General features: G+C 45.1%; 1 long non-coding RNA gene across 1 annotated transcript; it reads left to right on the top strand.

Annotated features, from left to right (window-relative positions):
- The first annotated feature begins 728 nt into the window (after positions 1–728).
- Positions 729–11825, top strand: LOC103159781. Its single transcript, XR_004769384.1, has 3 exons — positions 729–1159; positions 9226–9390; positions 11479–11825. It is a non-coding gene; the product is annotated as an uncharacterized LOC103159781 (long non-coding RNA).
- The last annotated feature ends 316 nt before the right edge of the window (positions 11826–12141 follow it).

Raw genomic sequence — 12141 nt, forward strand, 5'->3', positions numbered from 1 at the left:
TCCCAACCCACAGCGCTCTAGCGGCTCTCTGTGGGTAAATTCTTCACTGTTGTTTCCTTCACCAGCCTGGGGCTCTCAGGCACTCTATCCCCTGCCCTCACTACCTCAGGCTGGGGATCAGACGACTTGGGACAGCCCTGTGCCCCAGAGCCCCCTAAACAATTCAAATATTCCCACCGTGGAACCCTGTTTTAGCTGTTTCTTCGCACAGGAACCACAATAAAAGCTCTGCCCACAGCTCTTTGTTCCCTCTGCCTCCTGGTGACACTGATGTTTCTCCAGGGTGTGCCTTGGGAACTGTGAGCACTACAGGTTTTGCTGTTGTTGTTTGTTAGATTTGCTTATTTTATGTGCATGAGTGTTTTTGCTTGCATGTGTACCCCGTGCCTGCCTAGTACCAGTAGAGGTCAGGCGAGGGCCTCTGATCTCCTGCAACTGGTGTTACAGATAGAGGCGAGCTGCCATGTCGGGGCGGGAACCAAACCCAAGATCTCTGCAAGACCAACAAGTGCTCTTAAGCACTGAGCTATTGCTCCAACCCTGTGAAGAGTAAACTTGCAGTATTCATCTCCTTGGGGAGACTGTTAGAGGAGGATAGCCTGTGTTATAAAGTGAGACTCTGTTTCGATGCCTCCCACGCAAAAATTAAAAAAATCTCCTGTAATCCTCACCGAACCTCAAGATTTCTATCAATCTATTATATTTTTAAGACTGATAAGGTGAACAGGCTATTTTAGCCTAGGGCTCAAATGTGCCGCTAGTTGGCGCTTAGCTGGTTTTAGTAAACCTCAGGGACAGACTAGGAATGGGGCGCCACCTGCTGGTAACTATATTACATTGCGGTGCCAAAATTGTTGCTTCGGCCGTGTGTTGTACGGAATTGAATTGTGGAGCTCAAAAATGTCCTACGAAGAGAGTTATTTCTGGTGTGGCCACGGTGGCAGAGCTGAGGAGAGTGAACTGTGGAGACGAAGTGCATACGGGGGAGGTCAAGGAACCTACAGCCAAATCCGTGTTCACTGAGTGATGGGCAGTGGCACGAGACTCATTTGCTCATCAAGGAAAAGCAGATCTCACTGTTGACCGGAAGCCCCAGCATTCAGAACCAACGTTGTTCCCGTGGGAAATCTTCAGAGGATTTCTGAACCAGATGAGTAAGGTCAGTTGTTGTTCTCAGCCCTCATTCCAGGTTTGTGTCTGTTCACTCGGATGCGCAATCAGCTTGTACACTTATAGAAGATGACACAGGGGAAGCCTGGAGGTTTTGTGATTGTCAACTTTGACGTGTGCACCACCACAGGTCGTGTGCCCAAACATTGTGAGAGGTGTGGGAAAGGCTGGAAAACATGGGACAGCTTGGATGTGTTTGTGATGAGACAGGATATTGCTGGGGTGACGATTTATCTCACTTTGGTTTTCTTTTGCTCTGCTTTGTTTTTCGAGACAGGGTTTCTCTGTGTAGCCGTGGAATTTGCTCTGTAGACCAGGCTGGCCTTGAACTCAGAGATCCACCTGCCTCCTCAGTGCTGAGATTAAAGGCGTGCGCCACCATGCCCGGTGCAGTTTATCTCATTTTGTCTCACCCTGGTGTCCGGATGCTCTTTTACTTTTCTTCCCACAGTGACCTAATGGGACCTAATGCTCTTGCTGAACAATAGAAAAGCAAAATTGAGTTAAAAATATCTTACATAGGGGCTGGAGAGATGGCTCAGAGGTTAAGAGCACTGACTGCTCTTCCAGAGGTCCTGAGTTCAATTCCCAGCAACCACATGGTGGCTCACAACCATCCGCTATGAGATCTGGTGCCGTTTTCTGGTGTGCAGATATACATGGAAGCAGAATGTTGTATACATAATAAATAAATTAAATTTTAAAAAATTACTTGGTGCTAAAACCACACTTAAAAATATCTTATATAAACCAAAAGGGCAAGTAAGTTTACAGGTGTAATGAAAATGTTCCCAACTCAAGGCAGGTAACAACTTTCAACAGTCAGAAGGGAAAACACCAGCGTGAACCCTGTGTCCTAAGGCTTGGGCTTACCCACCCAGTAGATGGATATGGAGGATGTAGGAAGTGGCTCACGAACCCGTGAGAAATCAATCCTTGGCAGTTGGCTCTGTCCCCAACCCTGCACAGATCACCGTCCTCTATTCACACCAGTCCTCCAGGCTGGGGTTCTCTTCTATACCGTGCTGTCCTCAGTGACCAAGTATAGTCACCAAGTGACCCAAGCCACATAGACTAAAGACTGATGTAAGACAATGTAAGAGGAGTTACACGTGCAGGAAAGGAACAGCTAACTGGAATACAAAGTCGATAACCAACCACGGGTCCCGTGAGCAGGTGCTGCTATCAGATGAAAGCTTCAAGGGTGCATTTCTTTTCAGAGGCTGTTCCAGGTTGGTGAGGCTAGCAGGTGGTGTGTACATTTGCCAGAATGAATTGAAATTTTAGAATCAGCTCATGCAGCAAATGACTGGCACCTGCTCAGTCCATCTACATGCATGCAGCAGACGACAAAGGGGTCCAACTCTTCACACTCCAGCTTGCTGAGCCACATGTGGAAGGCAGAAGGCGGACGGTGAGGCCAGGATGCAGACTGAATGCTTGCCCTCAGGGGAATCATGCAAATTTTGCTGCTATGTTCTGTTCAGTGAGAATTTCAGCACCCTCCCATTCACTCTGTGTATTTGGCACCTCCAAAGGGACATAGTATACCTTTCTGGGCAGCCTGTTAAAAAATGCCAGCAGCTTTGTTGGTGCATACAACCTTCACAGAGATCTTCACTGCACTCCAGGGAGCCCCAGACCCACATCTAAGAGAACACATCTTGGAGCTCACAGCTGGAAAAGGCATCACTTCAGACTGGACTATCCCAGCTCAGAGCCACTATCGGAGAAGATGCTGTCGCCTGCCACAGAGCACCCACATTGAGATCCTCACCCAGGGACACCCAAGGTGTGAGCCCCCTGAAGCATCCAATGGATATGGAACATTGGTTGTTTTTTTTTTTTCTTTTGTGTCCTGAGTTCACCGTTGCTTTAGCCCACGATCCTGACCTGTTCTTGTTTTCTAGAACTCGAGGTGCACACCATAACCTCCCCCTCTGGGGGAGACATCAGTTCCAGCCAAAATGATTGGAGGTTATTGCTCTCAACAGGAAGCATCAGTCTCAGGGTTGTGAAGCCCTTTACCCCCGGAAGAGAGGACCACCCTTCCAGTGCCTTCTGCTCTGACCTTCAGTTTCCCATACAATCTCTCAGTGACTCCCAAACCTCGACCACCACAACTACCCATTGCTTATGTTTCAATTCAGTAGCACCTGACATACTTTCCTAACTTATTCTACTGTTGTAGAATAGACAACTTCATCTAAAATATACATATTTGTACTACATATTTGATGCTCTGACACAGTTTTTTTTTAAGATTTTATTTATTTATTATGTATACAACATTCTGCTTCCATGTATATCTGCACACCAGAAGAGGGCACCAGATCTCATAACGGATGGTTGTGAGCCACCATGTGGTTGCTGGGAATTGAACTCAGGACCTCTGGAAGAGGTCTTAACCTCTTAACCTCTGAGCCATCTCTCCAACCCCTCTGACACAGTTTTGACATAATACTATTAGAAGCTTTGGAAAGCTGACAACTAGTTTTCTGGCTCATGCCATATAAATGGGAAACAGTCATGTGCTGGGCCGCAGGAATCAGTACACTTTTGTGTGTGTCCCTTCCTTTTACTTTCATAAGACAATGTTTTTGTGCTGTCTCGGGCTATTTATACTCTACTTTCTAAATGTCTCTTCTATCATCACTTCAACGATTCTATATGAATTCTCAGAGCTAAAGAGTACAGTAACTGAGATGAACAGTTCATTAGAGGGCACCAAATGCCACTGTGAACAGGCGGGAGAGTCGGGGAACATACTAGAGAATTGAAAAATGTTTTAAAGAGTAACGAAAGTTATGGCACCTGTTAATTGCTTTGTAGTATATTTACAATAACACATGATTCCTCAAATGCTATCATTTGGTAAGAAATTGATGCATTGGGTCTATGCTAGTATAATTCAGCTGTATGGTTGGAAAGCAGACTTTAAAATACACTTTCAGCCTCAATATTCCTTAGACTACTACATTCACTTCCTCCAAATGTACATCTTTCTTAATAAAGAATAAACTGCTCCACTAATCTCAAGCTCAGGTAATGAAAACTTCTAACCACAGTGTGGCACTTTGAAAAAAAAAAACTATTTTCATTCTTGAGATTTATTAAAACTATCCACCCATCCATGACCAGTAAACATTCTGCTATTATAAATTTGTTGCTGTGTTCTCCTCAGTGCTTATTTCAATGTAGGATCTAGCTGGGTGGAGAGGTCACTGAAATTCTTTTTAAACTCTTTTACACTAAAAAATAATTTTCAGCCTAGCTGGGGCTACATAGTGAGACTTTGTCCCCTCCTTCAATTAATTTTGTAGGTTAGCTTACAAAGTAATGTGGTGCCTTCAAAGTATATGTCAATATATTTTATTCTAATCTATTCCTCTCCCTCACTACCCACCCACATATCTCTTCCCCCTTTAACTGGGGTCCTTTCTTCCCGCAGTTTGCCCAGATTCTATTACCCTCTTCCTTAAGATCTTTCTCTTACCTCTCATGATCTTCTTTTTGTTTTCAACACACACACACACACACACACACACACACACACACACACACACACACACACACACACACACACACGCTGCTGTCTCTATCTCATGGAGTCATGAAAAATACAACTTGTATTTTGATTATGTATAATATAAAAACAGGCAAGCTAAGCTATCACTCCAGTTTGGTTCACAGAAAGTACTAGCTGTTTTGAATACGATGTGGGCAAGCAGTCACCCCCCAGGGCCAGCTGCACGTGGTGGGAATGGTAAGTGCTAGGAAACAGGAAATGTCATGATGACCAGTTCTCACAGAAGGGTTCCTGTGACCATTACCTTCTCTCTCCTTTCCAGAGAGTGAGCCACACACCCTGTGTCCTCCAGTTCTGCCAAGCACAGAATACAGAAAATGAGCGGGGCTGGCTGCAGGACAACATCTTTAACTCAGATTGAGGCCCAGATGCAGAGTAAGAAGCAGAGAGGAGGGGGTGGGCATGAAGGAACAGAGGGAAATGGGAGAGGCGAGAAGGCGGAGGAAGGGTCTGAGCAGGGTGAGGCCTTTTGTAGGTGATAGGTCTTTAAGGTGGAATAGTGTCCAGAACCCCAGAGGGCTTGGACACCGTGAGCCAGTGTCATCCACCAGACAGGAATCACTAATAAATCGATTTTGCACTTCTCGCCACTGACACCGCGAGCAACCGGCTTCTCCTGTTTATCAGTGCTCAGTCTGTGGCACTTGGGAGATCTCACACTAAAACAGAGAAGAGAGCAGCTACTTCCCACCAAAACAGCAGCACCAAACCTTTGTGGAAAACAATATCAGAGAGAGCAAATTTCTCCAAAACGTCGCAGGCAAGGTTCCTCCCATTTGGAGCCGCTGAAGAGAGGAGGAGCTTGCTGTAAATGGCGGCAAAGGGCCACGGCACAATAAACATTCATTAAGGCAAGATAACGAAACCAGCATCCCTAGGTTTATTTCTTTGTATGGCCTCACCACTTCATACTCCCCACCCCTGAACACCCTTGGCTAGATAAAGAAGGCTCCAAGTTCTTGACCGCTATCTCAGGACAGAGTCCTGACTTTGAATGCTGACTTTCCAGATGTGAACCTGCACGAGCACAGTTTCTTTAAGGTACTAACAGTGTGGAATCTGAACTTCATGGGCTTTGCACACTCAGTTACAACTGGCTCACCTTGCACTGACCAAGCACCATACTATGACATCATCCATCCATCATCCATATGAAAACGGACATTTCCAGTTCCAAATAACCAACTAAAAGGCTGAAAATGAATTATAAATGCCCGGCCAATAGCTCAGGCTGCTTACTAACTAACTAACTCTTATGCTTAAATTAACCCATATTTCTGCTTACGCTTTGCCGTGTGGCTCATGGCTTGTTACCTCATTTTCTATACATCCTGCCTTCTTAGAGGCTGGCCGGCATCTCCCCTGACTCTGTCCTTCTTCACCCCAGTTCTCAGTTCATTGTCTCACCTAACTGTAACCTGTTCAGCTATAGGCCAAACAGCTTTTTTATTAGCCAATGAGAATAATATATATTCACAGCATCTGAAAAGATTATCTCACCACATTCAGGAAATGGGGTTCACTGATAAAACCCGGCCTTTTGAATGTTGATCCCTATCATTACAGTACACAAAGCCTTTGAAGCTGTCAAACTGTGGTGCACAAATTCCCAAATTACCACTTCCCCCCAAAGCTCAGATCTGAACATCAGCAACACATTTCCCAGTTGCTTTCATCCAAGTCAGAGGCTCACAGGGATTGTTCAAGAAAATACCAACCAACGCTCATGCTAGAATGCTCTGAGCATTCATTGCAATAAAGAGAAAGCAGCCAGTTCAAGTTAGACTTGCTAGCTAAGCGCTGTCCTCAAGGCGACCATCACACTTTTGGAGAAGTGGCTTATATGTGCTTCCTGTTCACACAGAAGACTCGAAGCTTGCCCTCATGGTTGACGTTAGTAAATAAATCATTTCCATTGTTTCACCCGACTGATCTTAAGTAACCTTAGAGAGGTTTTAACACGCTGTTGCACTATTCTACACCACCAGTGCAAACATCCAGAAATCCATAGTGCACATGATGAATGGGAGGGAAATCAGCTTCTACTTCACCCTCCCTCTGACACCATAGTGAGAAGGGCTTATCCTAGCTTGTAATGACTGCGGGAGCTGCACATGTTTTGCCCTACAGGGGGCGCTCAAGGTTTTCTTCTTTCCTGCCCTGCCTAACCCCTCCTTTGGGCCAGAAGAGGACCAGGTGGGAGACTGAAGGGCTGGCCTTTGCATTGGAGGTCTGAAACAATTGGTAACAACACATTTTTTTTTCAGTTATTTACGATTTAATTTTACTCGGTTATTTACGATTTAAATTTACTCAGTTATTTATGAACTCTTCTTCCATATTAAGTCCTTGATGACCACATCTTTTATTGTCCCTCTAACCTAGGGTCCAGGATCTTGGGTCAGGGTCTCCGAAGAGCAGAGTCTAAAGGAGCTCCCAGTGCTCAGAGTGGAGAATTAACATGTGTTCAAGGAGGCCACTACAGCCTCTTGTGGCTCCTCTGTGCCACAGGGTCACAACTAAACATGGGTCTTCAGTGTGCCACCTGGATGCTTCTTCAGATGCCAGGCCAGTTGGGTGCAGCCAGCCTTCTCACTCAACAGCCTCTCAGATCCGACTCTCCCATGTTGGCAGAAGCAGGCCAGGCCAGGGTTAGCCTTTACCACACCCGGTTCCCCATGTTCAACCTTCTTTTCAGACCAAAGCCACAAAGCCCGAGAATTGGCCCGGAGGGAGTGTGAACCCACCACACACTGGTGCCCAATAGCTTAGTCTCTTTCCCTCTCTTCCTTCCTCCCTCCCTCTCCACCCCTTACTTTTTGAACCCAGACTGTGCTCTGTGTGTCAGCCTCTGGCTTCTCCAGGGGACAGTGGAAACCTTGTGAAGTACACAGAGGCCCCCACCTTGTCTCTCGTGGCTACCTTTCCGCTTCCAGACACTTCATTCCCATTGCCCTGCCCCCCCCCCATCACTTTGGCAATGGTTTATTCATTTTCAGCCCCAGATCTCCACTCCATTGAAGTCTATGAAATTGTTCCAATGCTTACTATATGCGATCTTTTTATTTTTCAAACTTTCATTTCCTTCACAATCCTCTAAGGTACAAATTTCTTGTTTCCAAGTTGCTTTTCCTTTTTTTTTTTTAAACTAAGTGCTTTTAATTGAAAAAGTAATAAAAGCATATGGTAAAAATTGAAAAAGATAAGAATGGTAAATGGTGAAAAACAAGCAAGACTTCCTAGTGCCGTACTCTCTCCAGGGGCAGCAGTGACCCCAAGTTCTCAGTGTGCATAACAAATATCCCCCATCTCTTACTGCAGCAATAGAAGCCTGATGTTTACACAGTTCTGAAATTTTTCTTTTCTGTTTTGTTTTGTTTTTCAAGGCAGGGTTTCTCTCTGTAGCCCTGGCTGTTGCTCTGTAAGTCAGCCTGGCCTTGAACTCAGAGATCTGTCTGCCTCTGCCTCCAAAGTTCTGGGCTTAAGGTCATGCACTACCACTCCTGGAACACCTGATTTTCTTGTTAGCCTCTATGATGGCTAAATGTGACAGTTTGGGTGGAATATAGAATCATCTAGGAGACAAACTGGGCCTATATGTCGGAGGTGTTTCTGCAGAAATTGAACTGAGGAGAGAAAAGCCACCTTGACTGTAGATGGTGCTGTCCCATGGGCCGGGGCCTTAGGGTTTCTATTGCCGTGATAAAGGCCATGACCAAAAACAACTTGGGTAGGAAAGGGTTTGTTTCATCTTATATGTCCAGGTAACAGTCCGTCACTGAGGGAAGTCAGCACAGGAACCCGGAGGCAGGAACTGAAACCATGGAAGAACTCTGCTGCCTTCTAGTACTTTTGGGATTCCATCTTTGCATCAGGAATTTTAATCTATCTGGGGCTAAATTTGAAGATTAGAATTGAATTCCCCAAGTAGTTATTACAGAACTAGCCAAATTATAACAAATTATTCCTGTTTCTTTGCGGAGTTTGGATGTCTTTACCACACACCATTCTGTATTATCTTCTGTTTGTTTTATTTTATTTTTGATACCCATCTTGCTCGTTGGCCCAGGCTGGCTTTGAAATGACAGTGACCCTCCTACCTTCTGAGTACTGGGATTATGGGTGTGAGTCACCATGCCTGACTCTGGCCTGTATTCCTTTATGTGACAATCAAATGAAGCCTAAGAGGAGACTTGAAAGAAGCTTATGTCGTCATGAGTTTCAGATTTGGTACCCTGGTCACACAGTGACATTTGGCAAAGCCTTGGGGTGGTCAGGGGACATCATTTATGGGAGTGAAGAGACCAGTGCTCCTTTGGGTGTCCAGGAGAGGTAAGGCAATTGGGTGAGGAAGTAGGGACTGCCAGCGCACATCTTGGGGGGCCCTGCATTTGGGCAGTGTTTCTAGTTGCTTGGCAACATTTAAGCTGCATTGTATTTTAAAAATTACTAATGAATTCTGTTAGCAGGTTTACAGAAAAACTGAGTGGCAAGAAGCGAGTTCCCACACACCCTGTCCTACCCTCACGCACCTGGCTACCACGGTTCCTCTGTCAACATCCTGTCACTCGTTGATGCCGCACTGACGCAGTATTGTCATCCCAAGCCCACAGTGTACACCAAGTCACTGGGTGAGTGTTCTGTGTGTCCAGGCTCAGCCTCTCCCAGGACTTCCCACCCAGGATCCCTCTGCACTCTGTACATTTGGAGCTCCTTCATGTCGAGCTCATGGGAGCCTCTGGTCTTTAAATGCTTCCATGGTTTTGTCTCTTCTACAGGGTTGGAGGAACTCTACAGTATGGAGGCTTCTCCACTTCATGATAGGCATTTAAATTTCTTCGCAGTTTTGTTTGTTTGTTTGTTTGTTGTTTTGGCTTGATAGTGTCTTTCTTGTCCCTTCCCTTCTTTTCCTTCTCCCCTTTCCTTCCTCTTCCATTCCCCTTCTTTCTCCTCCCCAACTCCCCCTCCCCTCCTCTCCTCTTCTCCCTCCCTCCTTTCTTCCCTACCTCTCTTTCCCCTTTTCTCCCCTTCTTCTCTTCCTTCTTTTTTTGAGATAGGGTCATGCTATATAGTCCAGGCTAGCTAAGAGCTGATTGGCTTGCATTGTCAAACAATACTCTATTGGGTATATGCCATGGTTCATTTACTCACTTCCCTATTGTGATGGTTAGTTTTGAAATGGTAACCTGTGGCAACCTAGAATCACTTTACAAGAGTGCCTGAGTGAGGAACTGCCTAGATGGGAATAACCTGTGGGCATGCTTGCAGAGGACTGTTTTTCCTGCCTTCAGGTGTGATGGAAGATTGATGGGAGATTGATGCTGAAGATTGAGGTGTGATGGAAGACCCACCCTGAATGTGGGCTGAGTCTTTTCATGTCCTGGGCCCTGAACTGTTTAAAAGAGAAGGTAGCAGCCTGGGTACAAGTGAGCAAGGATAATGCATATTCACTCCTGTTCTTGACTGAGGATATGATGAGACTAGCTGCCTGACTTCCTGCCTTGACTTCCCCTGAGTGGACTGTGACTTGGGCCTGAAGTTCAGTGAGCCCTTGTTTCGGGATTCCCACCCAGTTCCGAAGCCGCCTTGGTGCCCCCAAATAACACAGGAGACACTATATTAATTATCAAACTGTTGGCCAATACCTAGGGTTTGAGCTTCTTATTGAGCTCGGACTTAATTTCCAACCCATTTCTATCAATCTAAGTATTTTCACGTGGTCTTCTCTTACTGGAAAAATGTCCAGAGACACGTTACTCCTCTTGCCTACATCGTGACTCACTGTGCCTACCTATACCTTCCAGAATCCTCCTTGTCTCCTAGTCCTGCCTATCTTGCTTCCCTATTGGTCAACAGTGTTTTATTAATCAACCAATAAGAGAAACATATTTACAAAAGACTTCCCCCCATCAAGCCCTCTGTTCCCTAAGTTGCTTTCGATTGGGGAGTTTTATTACAGCAACAGAAATGAAGCTAGAACTATTGAAGGGTGTGTTGGCTGATTCTAGATTTATGCTTTACTTGCATAGACTTACTAATGACCAGCTTTTTCCCATTTCCCACACACTTCTTTCTAGACCTTTCCTGTCTTTATAGAATTAAGTTTTTATTATGCACTACCCTACAAAGTAGTGGGTTTCATTCTGGCAATTTTACACATAATTTGTATTTCCTTCCTTCTCTTCCATCTCCTTTGTGCTGTTCCACCCCAGTAGTCCACTTTCTGCTCGCATGGCACATGGATTCGATCACCCTTCCTCTTCCCCATAACTTCCTTTTCCCTTCTCACAGTCCTCTTTCGTTCTAATCCCCTTTCTGTTGCTGTGGTAAAACACCCTTATAAAAAGCAACCTAGGAAGAAAGGGTTTGTTTGGCTTCCAATTCCAGGTCACATTCTCTCCTTGAGGGAAGTCGGGAGGAAGTGAAGGTGGGAAGCTTACCGGAAACAGGGTTACCCTGCTTACCGGCTTGATCGGGCTCATGCTTAGTTCACTTTTTATATAGCTCAGGGCCAGCTGCCCAGGGAATGGTACTACCCACAGTGGGCTGAACCTTCCTACATCAATCAACAATCAAGACAATCTCCCATAGACATGCTCATAGGCCAATCTAATCTTGAGCTGTTAAAATCAAAGCCAGCAATCTATGAGTGCTCTATAACAAATTGTCTGAAACTCAGTGATTAAACAATTAAAATGTCCTGTTTTACAATTTTTCAGAGCTTGAAATTTGGGAGTGTTTTATTAATGTGTTCCTGACCCATTTTCTCAAGAGATACAGCAAAGGTATGGTCAGGGCTACAGCCTGACAGCTGGGAGCATTTTAGCAGAAGCACTCTCACTGCTCACTCACGTGACTGGCATATTGATGCCTATGTCTCCCAGGAGGAGGGCTGGTAGTCACACAGCATGGAGAGTGTCAGGAATCCTCAGCATCTTCTGTAACAGTTTGGTGAGTTGTCACTTTTACCACCTCATCTATCTATCTATCTATCTATCTATCTATCTATCTATCTATCTATCTATCATGTATAGTGTTGTGCCTGCATATACACCTGCAAACCAGAAGAGAGCACTATATCTTATTATAGATGTGAGCCACCAAGTTGGTGCTGGGAATTGAACTCAGGACCTCTGGAAGAACAGCCAGTGCTCTTAACCTCTGAGCCATCTCTCCAGCCCTTACCACCTCTTCTTGATTGCACAGGTCATTGGAGGGTTGTGAACACTAGGGAGAAAAAGCACTTTGGATTGTCTGGAAGAATGACAAGTACAGAGAAATTCATGGATTTGACATTTGGCTTTTGTGGAAATTTTTATATTTGGAAAAACGACAAACACAATATACATTCTTTTCCTTTTAGTGGCATATATGCATTATAT

This window comes from Cricetulus griseus, chromosome 3, assembly GCF_003668045.3.
Source record: "Cricetulus griseus strain 17A/GY chromosome 3, alternate assembly CriGri-PICRH-1.0, whole genome shotgun sequence".
Taxonomy (NCBI): domain Eukaryota; kingdom Metazoa; phylum Chordata; class Mammalia; order Rodentia; family Cricetidae; genus Cricetulus; species Cricetulus griseus.